Source organism: Ascaphus truei, chromosome 1 (assembly GCF_040206685.1).
Source record: "Ascaphus truei isolate aAscTru1 chromosome 1, aAscTru1.hap1, whole genome shotgun sequence".
NCBI lineage: Eukaryota > Metazoa > Chordata > Amphibia > Anura > Ascaphidae > Ascaphus > Ascaphus truei.
Window position 1 is genome coordinate 17307939 of NC_134483.1, and position 7470 is coordinate 17315408.

Genomic DNA, 7470 nt, shown 5'->3' on the forward strand with positions numbered 1-7470 from the left:
CAGACAGACACACACACACAGACACACACAGACAGACAGACACACACAGACACACACAGACAGACAGACACACACAGACACACACAGACACACACAGACAGACACAGACAGACACAGACAGACACACACAGACAGACAGACACAGACACAGACAGACACAGACAGACACAGACAGACACAGACAGACACAGACAGACACAGACAGACACAGACAGACACAGACAGACACAGACAGACACAGACAGACACAGACAGACAGACACACACACACAGACAGACACAGACAGACAGACACACACACACAGACAGACACAGACAGACAGACACACACACACAGACAGACAGACACACACACACAGACACACACAGACAGACAGACACACACAGACACACACAGACAGACAGACACACACAGACACACACAGACACACACAGACAGACACAGACAGACACAGACAGACACACACAGACAGACAGACACAGACACAGACAGACACAGACAGACACAGACAGACACAGACAGACACAGACAGACACAGACAGACACAGACAGACACAGACAGACAGACACAGACAGACACAGACAGACACAGACAGACACAGACAGACACAGACAGACACAGACAGACACAGACACAGACAGACACAGACAGACACAGACACAGACAGACAGACACAGACAGACAGACACAGACAGACAGACACAGACAGACAGACACAGACAGACACAGACACAGACAGACAGACACAGACAGACACAGACACAGACAGACACACACAGACAGACACACACAGACAGACACACACAGACAGACACACACAGACAGACACACACAGACAGACACACACAGACAGACACACACAGACAGACACACACAGACAGACACACACAGACAGACACACACAGACAGACACACACAGACAGACACACACAGACAGACACACACAGACAGACACACACAGACAGACACACACAGACAGACAGACACAGACAGACAGACACAGACACAGACAGACACAGACAGACACAGACAGACACAGACAGACACAGACAGACAGACACAGACAGACAGACACACACAGACAGACACACACAGAGAGACACACACAGACAGACACACACAGACAGACAGACACACACAGACAGACACACACAGACAGACACAGACAGACACAGACAGACACAGACAGACACAGACAGACACAGACAGACACAGACAGACAGACACACACAGACAGACAGACACACACAGACAGACACACACAGACAGACACACACAGAGAGACACACACAGACAGACACACACAGACAGACAGACACACACAGACAGACACACACAGACAGACACACACAGACAGACACACACAGAGAGACACACACAGACAGACACACACAGACAGACACACACAGACAGACACACACAGACAGACACACACAGACAGACAGACACACACAGACAGACACACACAGACAGACAGACACACACAGACAGACACACACAGACAGACAGACACAGACAGACAGACACAGACAGACAGACACACACAGACAGACACACACAGACAGACACACACAGACAGACACACACAGACAGACACACACAGACAGACACACAGACACAGACAGACACACACAGACAGACAGACACAGACACAGACAGACACACACAGACAGACAGACACAGACACAGACAGACACACACAGACAGACACAGACAGACACAGACAGACACACACAGACAGACAGACACAGGCAGACAGACACAGACAGACACAGACAGACACAGACAGACACAGACACAGACAGACAGACACAGACAGACAGACACAGACAGACACAGACACAGACAGACAGACACAGACAGACACAGACACAGACAGACAGACACAGACAGACAGACACAGACAGACAGACACAGACAGACAGACACAGACAGACAGACACAGACAGACAGACACAGACAGACACACACAGACAGACACACACAGACAGACAGACACAGACAGACACACACAGACAGACACACACAGACAGACACACACAGACAGACACACACAGACAGACACACACAGACAGACAGACACAGACAGACACAGACAGACACAGACAGACACAGACAGACACAGACAGACACAGACAGACACACACAGACAGACACACACAGACAGACAGACACAGACAGACACACACAGACAGACACACACAGACAGACACACACAGACAGACACACACAGACAGACACACAGACAGACACACACAGACAGACACACACAGACAGACACACACAGACAGACAGACAGACACAGACAGACACAGACAGACACAGACAGACACAGACAGACACAGACAGACACAGACAGACACAGACAGACACAGACAGACAGACACAGACAGACACAGACAGACACAGACAGACACAGACAGACACAGACAGACACAGACAGACACAGACAGACACAGACAGACAGACACACACAGACAGACACACACAGACAGACACACACAGACAGACACACACAGACAGACACACACAGACAGACACACACAGACAGACAGACAGACACACACAGACAGACACACACAGACAGACACACACAGACAGACAGACACACACAGACAGACACACACAGACAGACACACACAGACAGACACACACAGACAGACACACACAGACAGACACACACAGACAGACACACACAGACAGACACACACAGACAGACACACACAGACAGACACACACAGACAGACACAGACAGACAGACACAGACAGACACAGACAGACACAGACAGACACAGACAGACACAGACACAGACAGACACAGACAGACACAGACAGACACAGACACAGACAGACAGACAGACACAGACAGACAGACACAGACACAGACAGACAGACAGACACAGACAGACAGACACAGACAGACAGACACAGACAGACACAGACAGACAGACACAGACAGACAGACACACACAGACAGACAGACACAGACAGACACAGACAGACAGACACACACAGACAGACACACACAGACAGACACACACAGACAGACACACACAGACACACACACACAGACAGACACACACAGACAGACACACACAGACACACACAGACACACACAGACAGACACAGACAGACACAGACAGACACAGACAGACACAGACAGACACAGACAGACACAGACAGACACAGACAGACACAGACAGACACAGACAGACACAGACAGACACAGACAGACAGACAGACACAGACAGACAGACAGACACAGACAGACAGACACAGACAGACAGACACAGACAGACAGACACAGACAGACAGACACAGACAGACAGACACAGACAGACAGACACAGACAGACAGACACAGACAGACACAGACAGACACAGACAGACACAGACAGACACAGACAGACACAGACAGACACAGACAGACACAGACAGACAGACACAGACAGACAGACAGACACAGACAGACACAGACAGACACAGACAGACAGACACAGACAGACACAGACAGACACACACAGACAGACACAGACAGACACAGACAGACAGACACACACAGACACACACAGACACACACAGACAGACACAGACAGACACAGACACAGACAGACACAGACAGACACAGACACAGACAGACACAGACAGACACAGACAGACACAGACAGACACAGACAGACACAGACAGACACAGACAGACACAGACAGACACAGACAGACAGACACAGACAGACAGACACAGACAGACACAGACAGACAGACACAGACAGACAGACACAGACACAGACAGACACAGACACAGACAGACACAGACACAGACAGACACAGACACAGACAGACACAGACAGACAGACAGACACAGACAGACACAGACAGACACAGACAGACAGACACAGACAGACACAGACAGACACAGACAGACAGACACAGACAGACACAGACAGACACACACAGACAGACACAGACAGACACAGACAGACAGACACACACAGACACACACAGACACACACAGACAGACACAGACACAGACAGACACAGACAGACACAGACAGACACAGACAGACACAGACAGACACAGACAGACACAGACAGACAGACACAGACAGACAGACACAGACAGACACAGACAGACAGACACAGACAGACAGACACAGACACAGACAGACACAGACACAGACAGACACAGACACAGACAGACACAGACACAGACAGACACACACAGACAGACACACACAGACAGACACACACAGACAGACACACACAGACAGACACACACAGACAGACACACACAGACAGACACACACAGACAGACACACACAGACAGACACACACAGACAGACACACACAGACAGACACACACAGACAGACACACACAGACAGACACACACAGACAGACACACACAGACAGACACACACAGACAGACACACACAGACAGACACACACAGACAGACACACACAGACAGACACACACAGACAGACACACACAGACAGACACACACAGACAGACACACACAGACAGACACACACAGACAGACACACACAGACAGACACACACAGACAGACACACACAGACAGACACACACAGACAGACACACACAGACAGACACACACAGACAGACACACACAGACAGACACACACACACACACAGACACACACAGACACACACAGACACACACAGACACACACAGACACACACAGACACACACAGACACACACAGACAGACAGACACAGACACAGACAGACACAGACACAGACAGACAGACACAGACAGACAGACACAGACAGACAGACACAGACAGACAGACACAGACAGACAGACACAGACAGACAGACACAGACAGACAGACACAGACAGACACACACAGACAGACACACACAGACAGACACACACAGACAGACACACACAGACAGACACACACAGACAGACACACACAGACAGACACACACAGACAGACACACACAGACAGACACACACAGACAGACACACACAGACAGACACACACAGACAGACACACACAGACAGACACACACAGACAGACACACACAGACAGACACACACAGACAGACACACACAGACAGACACACACAGACAGACACACACAGACAGACACACACAGACAGACACACACACAGACACACACACAGACACACACACAGACACACACAGACACACACAGACACACACAGACACACACAGACACACACAGACACACACAGACAGACACACACAGACAGACAGACACAGACAGACAGACACAGACACAGACAGACACAGACACAGACAGACACAGACACAGACAGACAGACACAGACAGACAGACACAGACAGACAGACACAGACAGACAGACACAGACAGACAGACACAGACAGACACAGACAGACAGACACAGACAGACAGACACAGACAGACAGACACAGACAGACAGACAGACACAGACAGACAGACACAGACAGACACACAGACAGACACACAGACAGACACACAGACAGACACACAGACAGACACACAGACAGACACACACACAGACAGACACACAGACAGACACACAGACAGACACACAGACAGACACACAGACAGACACACAGACAGACACACAGACAGACACACAGACAGACACACAGACAGACACACAGACAGACACACAGACAGACACACAGACAGACACACAGACAGACACACAGACAGACACACAGACAGACACACAGACAGACACACAGACAGACACACAGACAGACACACAGACAGACACACAGACAGACACACAGACAGACACACAGACAGACACACAGACAGACACACAGACAGACACACAGACAGACACACAGACAGACACAGACAGACAGACACAGACAGACAGACACAGACAGACACAGACAGACAGACACAGACAGACAGACACAGACAGACACAGACAGACACAGACAGACAGACAGACACAGACAGACACAGACAGACAGACACAGACAGACACAGACAGACAGACACAGACAGACAGACACAGACAGACAGACACAGACAGACAGACACAGACAGACACAGACAGACACAGACAGACACAGACAGACACAGACAGACAGACACAGACAGACAGACACAGACAGACAGACACAGACAGACAGACACAGACAGACAGACACAGACAGACAGACACAGACAGACAGACACAGACAGACAGACACAGACAGACAGACACAGACAGACAGACACAGACAGACAGACACAGACAGACAGACACAGACACAGACAGACACAGACACAGACAGACAGACACAGACAGACACAGACAGACACAGACAGACACAGACAGACAGACACAGACAGACACAGACAGACACAGACAGACAGACACAGACAGACACAGACAGACAGACACAGACAGACACAGACAGACAGACACAGACAGACAGACACAGACAGACACAGACAGACAGACACAGACAGACAGACACAGACAGACAGACACAGACAGACAGACACAGACAGACAGACACAGACAGACAGACACAGACAGACAGACAGACACAGACAGACAGACAGACACAGACAGACAGACACAGACAGACAGACAGACACAGACAGACAGACACAGACAGACAGACACAGACAGACAGACACAGACAGACAGACACAGACAGACAGACACAGACAGACAGACACAGACAGACAGACACAGACAGACAGACAGACAGACACAGACAGACACAGACAGACAGACAGACACAGACAGACAGACACAGACAGACACAGACAGACAGACAGACACAGACAGACAGACACAGACAGACACAGACAGACAGACAGACACAGACAGACAGACACAGACAGACAGACAGACAGACAGACAGACAGACACAGACAGACAGACACAGACAGACAGACACAGACAGACAGACAGACAGACACAGACAGACAGACACAGACAGACAGACACAGACAGACAGACAGACACAGACAGACACAGACAGACAGACAGACACAGACAGACAGACACAGACAGACAGACACAGACAGACAGACAGACACAGACAGACAGACACAGACAGACAGACAGACAGACACAGACAGACAGACAGACACAGACAGACAGACACAGACAGACAGACACAGACAGACAGACACAGACAGACAGACACAGACAGACAGACACAGACAGACAGACACAGACAGACAGACACAGACAGACAGACACAGACAGACAGACACAGACAGACAGACAGACACAGACAGACAGACACAGACAGACAGACAGACAGACACAGACAGACACAGACAGACAGACAGACACAGACAGACAGACACAGACAGACACAGACAGACAGACAGACACAGACAGACAGACACAGACAGACAGACACAGACAGACAGACAGACACAGACAGACAGACACAGACAGACACAGACAGACAGACAGACAGACACAGACAGACAGACACAGACAGACAGACACAGACAGACAGACACAGA